This window comes from Herpailurus yagouaroundi, unplaced genomic scaffold (assembly GCF_014898765.1).
Source record: "Herpailurus yagouaroundi ecotype Mexico unplaced genomic scaffold, PumYag 29, whole genome shotgun sequence".
Lineage (NCBI taxonomy): Eukaryota > Metazoa > Chordata > Mammalia > Carnivora > Felidae > Herpailurus > Herpailurus yagouaroundi.
Genome location: NW_024412377.1, coordinates 64,199,318 through 64,216,396, shown reverse-complemented (window position 1 = coordinate 64,216,396; position 17,079 = coordinate 64,199,318). Strand labels below are relative to the sequence as shown.

General features: G+C 47.9%; 2 long non-coding RNA genes across 2 annotated transcripts in view; one reads left to right on the top strand and one right to left on the bottom strand.

Annotated features, from left to right (window-relative positions):
* LOC121041226 (uncharacterized) overlaps positions 1–3,379 on the bottom strand; it is a 20,478-nt gene extending 17,099 nt beyond the window's left edge. Inside the window, exon 1 of the long non-coding RNA XR_005795627.1 lies at positions 3,346–3,379. This is a non-coding gene — a long non-coding RNA (uncharacterized LOC121041226). The remainder of the gene's footprint in view (positions 1–3,345) is intronic.
* Positions 3,380–3,422: 43 nt separating this feature from the next.
* Positions 3,423–17,079, top strand: part of LOC121041221 (uncharacterized) — a 20,284-nt gene continuing 6,627 nt past the window's right edge. The window contains exons 1-2 of the long non-coding RNA XR_005795624.1: positions 3,423–3,699; positions 8,268–8,270. This is a non-coding gene — a long non-coding RNA (uncharacterized LOC121041221). The remainder of the gene's footprint in view (positions 3,700–8,267; positions 8,271–17,079) is intronic.

Genomic DNA, 17,079 nt, shown 5'->3' with positions numbered 1-17,079 from the left:
ATCCTTGGCAAAGGGGAACAGCATACTACTTGCCTTGCAACAGCTTACATTCGAGAAGCTTCTAGGAGTAGAGTTTCCCGCGTTTCACAAACACTTCTGCGTGTGCAGGGGAGTCAAGTGGAGGAAGAGTGGAGTTATTTGGGAAGCTCAACCCACTCAGGTCTCTCAAGATGGTGAACATGATTGACCTAAGAGGGCAGGAAAGACCTAGTCACCATTCAGAAGTTGGATTCGAACCTATTTCCCATTTCTCCAATTCCCCTCCCCCTCCTTCTTCTTTTATGATAATCAACTGCCCTAGGGAAGGCAATATCACAACATCACATTTTTTCAAAGGTTACTCATGGCAGCTCACTTCTGGTGAAACTGGGACACATTTGAAAATGAAAGGGGATGATATTAGTAATTACGTTGGGACGGGAGGTATAAGCTTGGGGTATGCCTGGAAACCAAGGACACAAGGTCACCCCGCATAGCCGGCATCTTTTCACAGCTGGAACGCTCCGTGGTCTTGCAGGGAGCCGTACCCGCTGTCCCAAAGCTCATCGTGCACTGAAGTCTGTGCGTCATGCTTGGAAGTGAGCCATAGTTAGAACCTCTTTACTCAGAACCTATTTGTTCTTCATTTGCTCCAGTAGCAAATCAGAAAGATGATGAAATGTGCCGGGCCAGGCAGCCAGCCGTGACAAAGGACAGTCTAAGCTTTGCCCCCCAAAACAAAGTCTAGAGAGAACTTAGCATGCTTGGGACAAATGATCCATTTATTTATTTAGCTCAATAGATTCTTCTATCTACCTATCTATCTGTCTATCTAGATATCTATCTAGAGAAAGTACACGCAAGCAGAAAGTGCACGGGCAGAGGGAGAGAGAGAGAAACCTGAGCAGACTCCAGACTCAGTGTGGAGCCTGACGTGGGGCTCGATCCCACCACCCTGGGATCGGGACCTGAGCTGAAGCCGAGAGTTGGGTGCTCAACCAACTGCGCCACCCAGGAGACATCCCTGGGTTCTTGAATTTAAAATGATGACTTTCTGGGGCGCCTGGGTGGCTCAGTCGGTCGGGCGTCCGACTTCGGCTCGGGTCACGATCTCGCGCTCCGTGGGTTCGAGGCCCGCGTCGGGCTCTGGGCTGATGGCTCAGAGCCTGGAGCCTGTTTCCGATTCTGTGTCTCCCTCTCTCTCTGCCCCTCCCCCGTTCATGCTCTGTCTCTCTCTGTCCCAAAAATAAATAAACGTTAAAAAAAAATAAAAATAAATAAATAAAATGACGACTTTCTTCATCAAGAAAATGTCAATTTATTCAACAGCCTTTTGCTGATTATCTTCATTGGGCTGGCAGTTCAGATGTAAGGATAAGTCACAGAACCTGTCCTCAAGGAGCTGATAGCCTGGGGCAGAAAACCAGTGAGAATACATAACAATAACGCAGTGAATAATGTAGTAGTAACAGGGGGGTGAGCATAGCAATGCCAACAGAGGCACATTTATCCCACCTGGTGCAACTGAGGGCTTCTCCGAGGAGGTGACATCAGACCTGTGCTTTGAGGCATAGTTAGGCATTCCGGCGGCAAAGAAAGGGCAGAAAGGGTCCTTGGGCAGAGTAAGCAGCGAGAGTGAGAAGACAAATTTACTTGGGAAAGACTCGTCATCACCAGTGGAAGGCCCTTCTGTTCACAGGATCTGGAACATGAGACGAATTCAGGACACCTTACGGTGTATCTGAAGGTTTAAAAAGCTTATCAGTCAAGCTAGCTGACTATTGAATAAAATATTTCCATCCCAAGTATACAAAATCTGAGCATATTTTATCAGAAATGTAAAGCAAATGGAAAAAATCAAACAAAAAAATTTTTTTCTTATATATATTTTTCTGAAAAAAATACTTCTAAGATATTCAAAGTTACCTATTAAAGGTAAAAGGCAAAATATAAATTACAGTTAATGAATGTCAAACACTTGAACAGTAACTATTTTATTATTTTATTTTATTTTATATTTTATGTTTTAGAGACACAGAAAGCGTGCAAGCAAGGGAGGGGGCAGAGGGAGAGAGAGAGAATCCCAAGCAGGCTCCGCACTCAGCCTGGAGCCTGATGCCGGGCTCGATCCCACGGCCTGGGGATCGTGACGTGAGCTGAATCAAGAGTCAGACACTCAACCGACTGAGCCACCGAGGCACCCCCCAGAAATTTTTTTTTTTATTTAAAATTTTTTTTTTAACGTTTATTTATTTTTGGGACAGAGAGAGACAGAGCATGAACGGGGGAGGGGCAGAGAGAGAGGGAGACACAGAATCCAAAGCAGGCTCCAGGCTCCGAGCTGTCAGCACAGAGCCTGACGCGGGGCTCGAACTCACGGACTGTGAGATCGTGACCTGAGCTGAAGTCGGACGCTTAACCGACTGAGCCACCCAGGCGCCCCAGAAATCATTTTTAAAGTGGATTAAAAATACTTAATGGTAAGTTTATCTAATTTTGAAAAATTGGAGTAAAATTCACGTAACCGAAAGGTGGCCACGTTAACCACTAAGAAGTGTCCCGTTCAGCGGCATTGAAGCGCATTCACGTCGTGTGCAACCATCACCACCGTCCTTCGTCAGAACTCTTCCCGTCTTGTAAAGCAGAACCCTGTCTTCACAAAACTGTAACCCCAGCCCCTGGGAGTCGCATTCTGCTTTCTGTCTCTATGGAGCCTCATGTAAGGCCACACGAGTCCTTCCGTGACTGACGCTCCAAGGGAGCAGAATGTCAAGGTCCACCCTATTGCTGCATGTATCGGAATTTCCTTCCTTAAAAAGCAGGATTTTTACACATTTCAAATATGCCCACATTTGAAACATTTTCCAAAAACGTTTCCATATCCATCCAGCTGCTTAAATAGTCAGTAGCAGGGGCGCCTGGGTGGCTGGGTCGGTTGGGCGTCCGACTTCGGCTCAGGTCGTGATCTCGCGGTCCGTGGGTTCGAGCCCCGCGTGGGGCCCTGTGCTGACAGCTCAGAGCCTGGAGCCTCTTTCAGATTCTGTGTCTCCCTCTCTCTCTGCCCCTCCCCTGTTCATGCTCTGTCTCTCTCTGTCTCAAAAATAAATAAACATAAAAAAAAAAAATTAAATAGTCAGTAGCATGCTTCAGGCATGGTCTGTCTGGACCCCCACGTGTACAGATTGGACAGCAGGGTCCATTGCTGAAACGCTGGTGTTCCTCAGCCTCTGTGTGCAATGGTGGTAAACTCAGGGTCAGTTCATGAGCTGTTCTAGAACCCTGCTTGGGAAACTGAAGAGAGGTCCTCAAAGTGGAAACCCAGCGTCCTTGTGAAACCACCCACGGACGCTCTCTGAGAAGAAGGACTTGTAATAGGTCAACTTACAAGATATCAGAAAGCTTAGTGTATATAAGTTCGTCTTAAACTCACCTTTCAGGAATAATCGAGATAAAAGCTTAGGAAGTTCTCTATTAGGGTTATCGGAAATTACTAACCGCCCTATCTCGCTTCTGTAACTTCGCCTGCTTGCTAAATGGATAACTTAGGTTGCAAAACGCTCCCCCATCCCTTCTCCCAAGATCTGGCCTAGGCAAAGACCAACATGTAAAAAGTCACGAACTCACTGCCCCAAGGTATCTTAGGTGTCTCACTATGATTGGTCATTTTAAACCCTCTTAGGACAAAGAACTTTAAATTGATAGGTTCCCGCCAAAACTAACGTCTGTGTGTCACAATATAATTGGCTACCATGAAATGCTGTAAATCGTAATTGGTTAACCAAATAATGACGTATTCAGACTTGCTAAAATCCATATAAGCTCACTGCTACCTTTGTTCAGGGCCATGCTCTGCACTTTTCTCCTTAAGATCAGGAGATCAGGTTTGGCCCGGCCGTGAAGAAAATCTTGCCTCGCTTCTATTCGGCGTCTGGTGGTTTTTTTCGACAGCACCCTGTTTCGGGACTGAGCTGGTTTCCCTCCCTGGGGCCCCCAAACTCTCCGCTCTGGCTGAAGCAGCAACGTCTCCGGTGTCCGAACAGAATGGGGCACAAACCTTCCCAGCACTTGAACGTGCCCATGCCTGTTTCGTGGACAGGAGACAAAAGATGTGGAGAAGCATCTTCCAGGGGCCTGAATGGTGTCGGTCATGCAGTGGGTGTTTAGGGCTGTGGATTGTGTCATGTGACTGAACCCTTATGTGATATTTAGCTCGTGTACTTTTTTTTTTGTAATTCTGACGCATCGCGTCCTCCGAAGGGCAGGGCCCAGAGCAGGACACAGCCTTCCCTGGGTCTGAGGGCCTTACTGACCAGAAGCAAGCAAGTGTTGGCTTGGCCGGATTGACGGGTGAGCCTCCTCATCTCCGTCAGCCCCTCCAGCCACACCAGAGAAATTTACAGTCTGAGGAAAAGCAGTGCGCTTGCCTGAAGATGTGGCTTCAAACGAGGCCCCAGTGTTCCTCGTAGCACATCTCTAGCTGATTCCTGGACACGCGGGGAGAAGGAAGCGTTTTCAGAACAGTCAGTCCAGAAGTCAGCCAGGTCCTCTTGCTGTCTGTTTTCACAGTAAATCTTGTTCTAATTTCTGTCCTTCCAGCACCTGTCAAAGACCGAAGCTCTACCTCGAGGGGCTTACACTTTTCTCTCCTTCTGGGCATCCATTTCCTGGGGCTTTTATCTCTTTGGGTGCTCCCACCATTCTGGGCTACATCCTTCCTGGCCAAAATGCTCGAACTCCTCCGGGAAACGAAACAAAGCAAAAGGCTCGAACAAACAGGAAGTCTGTACGAGAACGGCATCACGGGAGAATTGGTGAAAAATTCTGTTTGTCATCACGTGGGTTCCGAGCACAGCCGCTCAAGAGACGAGTGAAAATCAAATACAATTCGGGTTTTGTCTGTTTATTGGGATTCCTTGAGAGTTGAAAATGAGCATCACAAGGGAACACATAGAACAAATTACCACGAATCTGTCCTCGGGGGATCCTCCAACTCTGTTAATGGACCAGGTGTTAATTTGCTGACTGTCAAGGCAGAAGGGACAGGAAGCACATCTACTCTCCTGATGGATTGTCAGACTTATTTGGCGATGGAACCCTTCTTTTCAAACAGGCTCATTCAGATGCCTGATCTGTTATGCAGATAAACACAGAAATTCTCCTGCTGAGGCAAGGGTTCGAGACCCCCTCGAGAGCATGTGTTCTCATCGAGGCCTATGACCTCACGTTCAGCCTCACGTTCAACTCCTCAATGTCCAATAGGACATTCTGTGCGCCACGTTTTGGGGGGAGAGCCCCAGAATTAGAGCAACAACTAAGGAAGGTACCTTTAGCCTCCGCAGGGCAGTCAATCCAGTGACAAAGACCACTTCCCGCTTCTTTGACAAGATCGGCAAAGTATTTTTTGGTAAGCTTTATATTTTACTGTTACCTGGCATGGCGCGTTTTCCTTGTTCTGTTTGTTCGGAATTATAGTTAACATACAGCGTTATATTAGTTTCAGGGTTACAACATAGTGACTCACAATCCTATACCCTACAAGGTCTCCTGTAACAAAGCTAGACTAGCCTTTGCCTCAGCTCTTGCAACCCCAAAAGATCCTGGGACAATTTGACTTCTCTTATGACGAAAGTCATAGGACTTTTCATGACACGGTCATTCTCTGAGGGGAAGGAAAACATTTTAGAGTCGGGTCCTGCCACGTGCAGGTAGGAGGAGGTTTGTTCGCAAGGCTGGGCTCACTTCGTCTCACGCCCTGTCACTGAAACACACAGGCAAAAGAGGACCGGAAGAAACAGGTCTATTTTTCCATTCGCTTCATCATGCCGTCATTCCGTCGCTATTCCCTGGGTGTCCACTTGGTCCCCTATGGCGGAGGCTCAGTCTGGTGGGGACAGGAAAATAAAACGATGGCAACACAGTGTAATCGCTACTTTGATAGAGACAAGCAAGGTGCCCTGGGAACACTAGAGAGAAGGGCACATAAATGCCTGGGCGGGAGAGTGGGGAGCGCCAAAGAAGATCGTATTTGAATTCAGACATGGAGATGATGCAAATTTCTGCCACGGGAGGTGGGGTCTGCTCGTGCCCACTCAACTTAGATCAGGTCCCCTGTCCTCTGTGGTTTCTAAAGAGGCCCGTTCTGTGCAACAGGACATCTTGCACCATTAGGAGAACCCTTGAGGTCGATTACCTGACAATGCCTTATGTGTTAGTCACACTGTCCCCAGGGCTGGCCATTGACAAGCTTCCTGGCCGGTGACTTGGGTCAGAGTGTGCTGATCCTGCACTGGACAGAGGAGGTTGGGGAGGAGGAAGGCGGGGGTGTCAGAGGGTCTTGAATGTGACTCTTGTGGGTGGGGGCTTGGTTCAGGTCTGGGTGGGAGCCAGTGGGACCACAGGCTGGGAGGCGCCCTGACCAGGCTCAGCGCCTCCTGTTTGCTGAGTGACCCCGGGCAAATCTCTGCACCTCGCGGAGCCTCTCTCACCCCCTCCCCCACACCTATCTCTTCCCCTCGATCTTAGTTTAAAAAAAAAAAAAATCCTTTTGTTCCTAGTGAAATAATTACTATCTTCTAAATTTTATGAAGCACAGATTTTTATACTTCATGGTGAAAATAAGATAACCAGAGTCCAGCCCATAAATGAAGACTCTTGACGATGTCGTGACTATGGGGACATGTACAGCTGCCACTGGGACTCTCCTCCTTTCTTTCGAAGACCTTCCGGGATGCGGTGCAGCCTCAGAAAACGCAAAGGTAAATCCAACCCTTATTCTACAGAGGAGCAGACTGGAGCCCAGAGAGCTGGAAGCAAAGCCAGGGCTTGGGTTTAAATCCCCCAAGCCCGGCCCCGTAATCTTGGCTCTACAATTCAGTCTTCCTCCCTCCTCCTCTCTCCAGTCTGCCTACTGGTAACAAGTTTCCTGCAGAAGGGTCTGCGGAAAGGGTCTGCCCAAATCTACTGCATCGTCCAATTAAATGCTCCATTTTAAAGATGACACATACCGTAACAGTTTGAACTTTTCCGGCTCTGAACATTTCCACCACATAATTTAATCAGATTCGGAAGGAGGGAGGCATCTACTGCCTCAACTGCCCTGTTCTCTCCTCTCCTCGGGGCAAGGACAGCCTGACCACGTCTAGTGCAGGCCCCCCATTCACCTTTCACTTAACTGCCCCCAGCGCAGGTGGAACCCTGACCCAGGGACCAATCAGAATCTGTCCTGGGAGATTTTTTTTTTCCCCCCAAACTCCAGAAACTAGTATCTCGGTGCTGCACTTTCAGGAAAGCATGCCAAGTTGTTCGCCGTTATCCATGTGGCGACTGCCTTTTGAACCTTCACTGGGTTTTTTTCAATGCTTTTGCCTTCCTGGGTCTCTGTAGAGTAAAACCCTAGTCCCAGAATCTGGACTTGGGCTGTTTCCTTTTTTTCTGAGTGGCTAGCAATCTCACATGCAGTTAGGCTCATTGTTTTCATTTGTGTGCAATTGTAGGGTATTATTTCATCTTTTCTGATGCAGTTTTGTGTTTGCGAGTAAAGCGTCAATATGGGTTATTAAAAGGTTCACTCAGTTTGCCTTTTCCACCCCTTCACTTTACTGGTCACACCCACCTCTTAGAGTCAAACAGCTGGGTGTTTTGTTTTGTTTTTAATTTTAGTTCCTGGCTCGTCTTCTCGTGTCTCTCCTTAATTTTTTTTTTTAAATGTTTATTCGTTTTTGAGAGTCAGGGAGGCACAGACCGCCAGCAGGGGAGGGGCAGAGAGAGAGAGCGAGACCCAGAACCCGAAGCAGGCTCCAGGCTCCGAGCTGTCGGCACAGAGCCCGACGCGGGGCTCGAACTCACAAACCGGAAGATCATGACCGAGCTGAAGTCGGACGCTTAACGGTCTAGCCACGCAGGTGCCCCTTGTGTCTCTTTTTCAAAAATAAGCCTATGAGTGTTTTTGTTGAGCAATATATCCCACAAGTCCCTACATATCAGATTATAGAGGTTTTCCCCATAAATTGTGCACTGTGTACCTACACAATGTTTACTGACCCGGTTACTTCTGGTTGGACGTTTAAATGCTTCCCTGCTTCGCTCTCAATAATACTGCAGTGAATAACTTGTGCATTTGCTTTTTTGTATGGTTGACGGCTCCTGGGAGATTTTGAAGGAGTACCAAGAGGAACATTTTTAGGAAAATGTAAGCCTGAAGCTGTAGGGAACTCTGAGCCGTCCCTTGGTTGAGAAAGCTGGTCTGCAGGGAGAAATGATGCCATATGCCCTCAGAGAGAGGCTCAGAGAGAGTTCTGGAGACATTAAAGTCTCTAGTTTTTCAGTTTAATTGAATTTTTTTTATTCTGAGGGAAAGCCAGCACAAGACGGGGAGAGGGGCAGAGAGAGAGAGAGAGAGAAAGAATCCCAAGCAGGCTCCGTGCCAGGTTTGATCCAATGACCCTGGGACTGTGACCTGAGGCGAAATCGAGAGCTGGACGTTCAGCTGACTGAGCCACCCAGGCACCCCTAAAGTCTCTGGTTTGATTTGCTTATTTTATTTTAATTTACTTTTTCAAAGACTGGATTGGTTTTGAGCAGTTTTCCGTTCGCAGGAAAATTGAAAGGAAGGTACGGAGAGTTCCCGTTCACCCCTCCCTTACACAAGCTTAGCTTCCTCTGCCACCAGCACCCCCACCCGTGTCTCGCACTTGTCACAACCAATGAACTCACGCTGATACGTCATAATCACTTAGAGCCCAGAGTTCACATTCCTGTTGGCTCTTGCCATTGTATGTTCTGTGGGTTCCAGGATTAGGATGTAGACACAACTTGTGGGGGGCCACCACTCGACCCCCCTACTCTCACATCTCCAGGAGTTAGTAGATCAAGCACCAAGTCCAGGCACCCACGACCAGAGCCCTTTCTAAGGAATCAGCACGGATCCCAACAGGAAGAGGGCCTTGGAGTCATAGGACTGGGGGTTACCCAGACCCCTTTTCATAATCTTCTCTTTTAATTTACTGCTGGTGGAACGGGGGCCCCAATACCGTAAATGATTTGCACTGAATCTCGTGGTCCATTCTTTGCCAGAATCATCTATAATCTTGGCATGCCATCTGAAAAAAATCAAGCTCACTTCTAGAAGCTTCTGAGCTCTCTTTCTTCGGGGGAGGGGGAGGGGCGAGGAAGGTGACCTGGAGCCAGCTTATTAACTCATTCTAGAGGCTTCCAGGATTTTTATCACTATTATTTATTATTGGCAGAGGGAGAAGGGTTCCTTTGCAAAGGATCATAGCAGTCCACGTTGCAAAGCAGCTGGCTCTACACTTGATGGATGGTTGATTACACTTTATTAAAAGCCATTACAATTTCCAGCATTTGTCATACAAAACTATCTTCTAACAAATACCAGCTTGTTAGAGGCTGGCTGTTGGGAACTGAATCGGTCTTGTTTTGCTCCTACCTCGTCAACTCCAACCCTAGCACCCAATCAAACTTTGACAATCAAAACCCCTTACAAGTTTCCTAATAGATTCGAAACAGGTGGGGACAGCACGGTCTATTGCAGTAGCACCCAGAAAACATGAAACATATCAAAACCCACTCCCATCGTGCTTACTTGCTTCCCATTTAGAAAACCAGACAAGAAGCAGAGCTAAATGGACCATCTCTTTCTGTGCAAGCCATTACCAGCTAAACGCTTTAAAAAAAAAAAAAAAAAAACAAGAAGGAAAAGTAAAAAGAAACAGAAAGGAAGAAACCCAGAGCAGCCCCTGTTGAGCTCGCATAGTAATGAAAAGCAGTCTGGTTGCAGTGTTGGTGGTGATACAGGGCCTGGTGAGGAAATCTTGATCAAAGCCTCTTGGCATGTGAAGTCATCAGTAATTCGACAGCCTATTTGGGTGAAAAGAGCTCCTTTCTGGCTGTCCCCCTTCAGGCCCACCCCAGAGAGGGGCACGACTCAAGCAAACAAGGCCGCTGGCAAATCGAGGCACCTCTTCGCAGGACGTGATACGGAACACGAGTCAGGGCGGCCGCCGGAGGGCGCGATCGGGTTTCACTGGCCTGTCATCTGTTCTGGCCAGGCCTGAGCATCCTTCACAGAGCCCCGGGCAGTGGCCTTTGACCCAGAGAAAACTGCAAAGCAGCTCTCGCAGGGAGCCACTGCCCATCCAGGAAAGGGGAGGTGACAGCTTCAGGAATGGGAGAGTCCGATGGCAAGGGGTCAGTCTGGCTAATGACGATTTCATAAAACATTTTCTGCTAGCCACCTGTGTCAGACCCGGGCTGGTTCTTGGGGCCATGAGGATGCATATTCACACCCCCTGCCCTTGAAAAGTTCATAATCTAGTTGAAACGATAGACTATGAAAGTCCTATTACAATTCAGCGTAGTGAGTACTGTGAAAGGGAAGGCCACGGGCTATGAAGGGCTCCGGGAGGGCTCCGACCCCAGTGCCGGGAAGGCAGAGGAAACGGCCCAGGGGAAGTGACAACATCCAAGCGGGAACACATTTGGGGAGGGACCGTGAAACACATACCCTTCCCAAACGGAGTCTCCAAAATGGTCATTTTTATCATGCTTAAAGGTAATATTTATTGACAAAATTATTATTCACACCATGATGACAAGATACTAGCGGAAGAATTGTCTAATATGTGAACTGGTCTGTCAGTGGTCAGACTGTGATATGCACAGGAAAAAAAATCGATAGAAGGGCAAAACGTTAGTTTTGTTTACTTTTGTACCTATCGATGGTACAGCCATACGTCCTCCAGGTCCGTCCCCAGAAATGGATCTTCTGAATTCGGAATCTGGTTACGCTTTTGTTTCCAAAATGAGAAGGTCAGGAGGTAGAGAGGAGTGGAGGGAGGGAGCAAGAGAGGAGAGGACGGATTAAGCTGAGGGACCAGTGTGTGCAAAGGCACTGGGGCGGAAGGTGCAGGACAGGCTTGAGGAATCCTTAACACATCAGTTTGACTGGAATACAAATTTTGTTTAAGGGAGTTCTGAGAAAAAGCATTCGAAAGAGATTGGCGCCAGTTGTAGAGGTCCTTTGGTATCTAACCAGAGAATTTGGGTTGGGTTTTCTTCAGCAAGAAATGAAAAACCCAGCTTTTGAGCAAGGTGGTCATGGACCCCAAGTTGTGCTTTATGAACTCGACAGTGAATTCAACCTGGTTCTAGGTTTTGGGAGGGACACGAAGTTTGAATACGTGGTCATATCCCTGGAGGAGATAAAAATGGGGGCTGGGAGACCCAAGGCATATACACAGCAACGTCTAGAGAGTGATCACAAGTTCACATGAACAAGTGTGTCCAGGGCCTTGTCTTGTACTAACAGTTGGTCCCAAGGGTCCGAGTCACTTTGCCTTCCTGAGCTTCTGTTCCCAGATCTTTGAAATAGGCATTGCAATCATCATAGGCAATAAATGGGCTAAGCCACGTGAGGGTACCTGACAGCACTTTCCGAATGACAGATTCAGGGAAAATGGAGCTTCTGTGTTAGAAAGAAAGCTTCTCATCTTTGACGGATAAAAGAATCATTTTCCAGGTGTAGTAGCATAGGTCTCATTTTACATAGAGTTTTATATAAGGTTTTAGATAGCCCCTTTTATCCCCCTCCAAATTTAAGACGCTAGGATAAAATATGAGAAATCCCATGTAAAATGAAAGACCGTGGGGAAGGGGGTGAGGGAATGTGGCCCTCTTTGGCCCAGAGAACGGGGCTCTGATTCAGCTCAACATTCTTACCTTCGAGGCACCCTTGTAATCAGTAACTAGAAAACACCCAAATCCGAATGTGAACCGTCTGGGAAGAAAGCCTCATCTAGAACACCCAAACCTACTGGTCTTCAGAGACAGATCTCTATTTATTCCCTGACTGGACCAGAAGGAAGCGACTCCCGAGATGGAAACACGCAAACAAAGATGTTTGCGCAGCTCATTGTTGGCATAGTCTGTGTAACTTTGTATATGTTAATGCCAGTGTTATTGTTCAGAGGGGTCCACCCGAGAAGTTTTGGGATCGCCCTGAGGACCAAGGACATCACAGCCAATTACATCTGTAGGCATTTACTGGAGGGCAACTTCATTTTAGACACCATGCTCAGGCCTGGGGAGATGGAATTGGAGGGTCCAAAATTGAGTAATTACATCTTTGCCTTAAAGAAATTTACCACCCGATGGAGGAAGAAGGTGGGACTGTGAATGTAGACCAGTGATCTTAATGCAAGGCAGAATGTTAAGAAAAGAACTGAAATTCTATCAATTGTATTTTATTTTATTTGTGTGATGTGTGCTAAGCCTGATTTCAGACCCCAAATCAGAACACATAAATGATAGCTACGCTCACTCTGATTGGGAGAGGCAGAGTAAATACCAAATTACTGTTGAAATTTCTAAGGACATCTGCTAGGTTGATGGGTACAATTGGACCAACTATTTTAAATTGACACAGTCTCATAGATTTATTATAAGTAAAATGGAGGTACGTAAGGCAGATGTTGTAAAGTTATACAACAACAATTTTCTTCTGGAAGACCATTGCATTCATTTGGAAGAAATAACTTGATATCTTGTTTAGGGTAGAAAGTGAGACTCTAGGGGAATATCCGAGTAACAAATGCGAAGTCCCTGGGTGGACGCTAAGGAGGAAAGAAAATAGAGAGCTAATTGGGTGTGGTCCATGATATAAGGCAAAGAAAGAGACCTCCCCATGGGGAATGGAAGTTTGAGGAAGAGGGACCCTGGACAAGTGGGGATGACTAATGACCGAGGGTGAACATTTTTCCTTGTCAGAATCCCCCAGGAAATTCTACAGGAATGGGGGAAATGCTTGATGTTCAATGCTTTGCCATGGAAACTGGCCAAGGCGTGCCCAGAGTGACATAGGGGGAGGGCATAACCCCTGGAAATCTGCACGGTTCAGAAAGACACGATGCTGAGCGTTTGACCTGTTTGGATCTCAAGAGCTGGAACAAGCAGCTGGCATCTGAGCTACAAGTATAAACCTGCGTGATGCGAACATTAGAACAAGGGGGAAACTGAGTCCAACTGAGAAATAGGATTCCCTTTTCAGAGGAGGCAAAAAACAAACACCAGTGGTTCAAATCCACCCTGAGGAGTCCTCACTTTGGGTAGGATACAGTAGGCTTACCACTCCCACGATTCCTGAGCTCTAACTGAAAATCTTTGCATTTGAGTGTCCCAGGAGCAGAATTCTTATTTAAGTCCATGACTTTTTTTTTCTTAATGTTTCATTCATTTTTGAGAGAGAGAGAGAGAGAGAGAGAGAGAGAGAGAACGAGTGGGGGAGGGGCAGAGAGAGAGGAAGACACAAAATCTGAAGCAGGCTCCAGGCTCTTGAGCTGTCAACACAGAGCCTGACATGGGGCTCGAACTTGTGAATCGCCAAGATCATGACCTGAGTCAAAGTTGACACTCAACCAACTGAACCATCCAGGCACCCCTTAAGTCCATGGCCTTTTAAAGCATACGTACCTTTAAATGCAGTCATGCTAACCCTCAGACTTTAGTTTAAGGAAACGACTAAGAATGCTCAAAACCTCAGCCGTATGGCTGTTCATCACTGCACTCTTTGCAAAAACAAAACTCTTAGAAATAATCTGGATGACCAACACTGGAGAAGGGTTAAGCAAATTATGACACATGCAAAAAATAAAATACTGTGTAGCCATTGAAAACCCTAACGTAGGGCCATATGTCTTAACATGGGATGATGCCCACAATATAATATTGCAGACAAAATAAGCAAAAAACTAAAGGCATGGTCACATTTGCACAAAAAAAGTGGAGTGTCTACACTTTATCCCACATGGACAGAGGCTGAGAAGGATATATATCACCAAGTAAACAGTGATCACTTCGGGCTGGTGGGGTTAGGGTGGTTTTTCAATAATTCTTCAGCATTTCACATAACACCTACGTGGCTTTTACAACGTATAGATGAAAAATCATATACATTCATAAAGCAACGTCTACATCAGGACCAAAAATCAAAATGAGAGCTTATGTGTTGTATAATACTGTTTTTTTTTGTTAGATATTTAAGAGTATGTATTTGTATACGTAGAAAGAGGTCGGGAATAAAGCTCACGAGGAGTCAGGAGTTGTCTCCTTGGCGTGGGTGGGATTGTGGCTCATCTATAATTTATTATTTTGGCCTAACTGTATTTTGAAAACGGTTCACAGCGGAGGAGTGTTGGTTATACGATGGCAGAGTTGGGGTGACCTGCCAACGGAGTGATTGTCCTCCATGGCTCGTGTGGATGAGCCAGTCTTTTCTCAGACCTTCTACCTCTAAGACCCTCAGAAGCAAAGGGATGACATTGAAAAGCTACCACGTCCAGATTCAAGCACAAGAAGGGGCATAACATGCGTATTTTGAGGCAGACGGCATGCGTGGCCAGCCTGCCTCTGCTGTTTTCTGGTTCTGTGACTCAGGGCAAGTTTCTTAACCTCTCTGTCCCTCAGTTTTCTCATCTATAAAATGGGCATGCTAACAGTTGCCACCGCAGAGCTCTGCGAGACTCAGGGAAGACTCAGCCAGCTCCGGGCTGTATCCTCCCACTTCACCTAAGAGGCTGCAAGGGCTCAAAGAGGTGAAGCTACTTGTCCAAGGTCACCCAGCCGCAGATAAGAGCTGCGATTCCAAATGACTCCTCGCGCAGTGCCCCCACCCTCCTCAGAAACGAGAGGCCCACCAGTCGTTTTTGGCCAGATATTTATCATGAAAACCGGATTCCGCTGAGGCCAGCAGAACATAGTGGCGAAGCCTCTCTCTCAGCGGCATTTAGCTCAAGGTATATATTTGGTCTCCGATGCATCATGTTCCTCCAGCCCGGTCCCCTCTCATTTTCTCGGTTTGGTTTCCTCCGGGAGGCCGAACGAGAGGCCTTAAACTTGGTGTGAAGATGGCCGAAATGAAAGGAGGAGGAAAACCAAACAAGACAGGAGACGCTGTTTGCGGGGAGGTGTATGTTATGAGATGTCTGGTCCCGGCGTGGAGCAAACGCGTCTCTCCAGCTCTCCCCGGACACTGGGCAAGCCCTCATTCCCCCCTGGGGATGCATCTCCCCCAGGGGGAGAGGAGGAGCTTGAGGGAGAACAAAGGATGGGCTGTATTTTCACTCCAATTTTCTGGACTGAAATCTAGAAATGAGTGAGAACTGGCTCCAGTGGACCCAGAGAGAGGGGATGCACTTGAACCCACCCCACGGTGAGCGTGTTGGCATTTGAAGCTTAGCCCCGGGTCACGTCAGAGGGCGAAGCTCTTCGGGGTGGGGGGTAGTGACGGGGGAATGGAGAGAACACAGCCCCCTGGAGACGCGGCGGGCGGGTCGCAAACCCAGACTCCGCCTCCCCGCCCTTGGGCCCTTTGCCAGACGTGGTTAAGAGCCTGGAGTCTGGAATGATACCAGGGCTGGAATCCCTGTTCCACCACTTAGCAGCTAAGATCGGTCTAAGCTTCAGAGCCTTCATCTGTAAAATTAGGGCAATAATCATAGCACCTACTCACTGAGTTGCAGCAACTCAGGAATGGGTTAATGCATGCAAAACTATTTCACGGTCCTCGACACTCCAAAATAATCATGGTTACCATTATTCACTTAACTTCTCTGCGGCTCATTTTCCTTATCTCTGAAATGGTGTTAATAATGCCTGCCCCTCCGAGTTGTCCTAAGGCTTGGATGAGCCAGTAACTGCCTAGATGCTTTGTAAACACAAGATTTCTCTTCTGTTGACCGGGCTTATCTCCAGAGATCTCCCCCAACTGTGGGTGGTAGCCTGGGACTAGCCCCCGTGAAAGCCCCTGGCACACAGTAGGTATTTAATTAAAAAGGCAACAGCAAGTTCTTGGCTGTGTCTCTTCGGGCCAGATAAACAGCAGAGCTCTGAATAGCTTTCTATAAACAGGCAAACCGGTTATTTCATGCAGAACAAATAAGCAAATGTCTCTGATTGTTTCCTCAGCAACAGCACTGAGGGCCCGAAATTATCCAGAGAATCATCCTGGATGGCCGTTGCCCTGGGTTTGTGTTGCCCGAGACTAAACCCACATCTACCTGGTGCAGGAAGAAAGGGCCATCCTGGGGGCAGGTCTCCAGGCAGCCATGAGGGAGCAAGGGGCACCATGCACTCTCCAGAAGCAGCTGGCGGCCAGCTAGGAGCTTGATGGAGGCTTGGGCTGTGGGGACACCACCTGGGGTGACTGCTCTTTCAAAAGGGACCGTAAGTCACGATCTCGCGGAACGTGAGTTCGAGCCCCGCGTCAGGCTCTGGGCTGATGGCTCAGAGCCTGGAGCCTGTTTCCGATTCTGTGTCTCCCTCTCTCTCTGCTCCTCCCCCGTTCATGCTCTGTCTCTCTCTGTCCCAAAAATAAATAAACGTTGAAAAAAAAAAAAAAACAAAAAAAACAAAAAAACCCAAAAGGGACCGTAAGAGAATCCCGGACGGGTGTCGAGTCGACGGAGTCGTCGATCTCCTGCGCCCTCCGGCTCTGGAGGTGGGGGAAAGCCACCTCTGGTCACACCTGTACCGCAGCAGGTAAATCCCTTCCAGGGGCCTGACCCGCTCTCCCTGTGCACCAAGGGCACAGGGGTAGGGACAGAATGGAGTGGGGGAGTGCCTTTGCCTGAGGGAACTAACAAACATTATCTCCTGTCATTCCTCGGCACCCAGCACGGCTCTGCCAATCATAGAAAACAGTGGTAAGAAAATAACGTTTATTGTTGGCCAACGCACCGAGCACTTTACAATCCAAAGTCCCCTAGTCCCCGTAGTCCCCCCAGTCACCCCCAAATGACGGTATGGCTGAGTGAGCTCTATTTTATAGATGAGGAAGCAAGCCCCGAGCGACACTCTTGCCCCACTCCAGTGCTTAGCTTCCAACCCCCATGATCAAGGTGACTTTTCTGAACATGACATTCGAGGCTCTGCGCACTCTTCCAACCTGATTTCTATTGTCACGAATGCTGTGTCTGCAGAACAACTGGCCGTTCCCACAAGTGCCCGGCTGGCTCTCTCCCGCTCCGTGTGTTAGCTTTCCCTGTCCGGGGGGGGGGGGGGGGGGGGGGGGGGGGGGGGGGGGGGGGG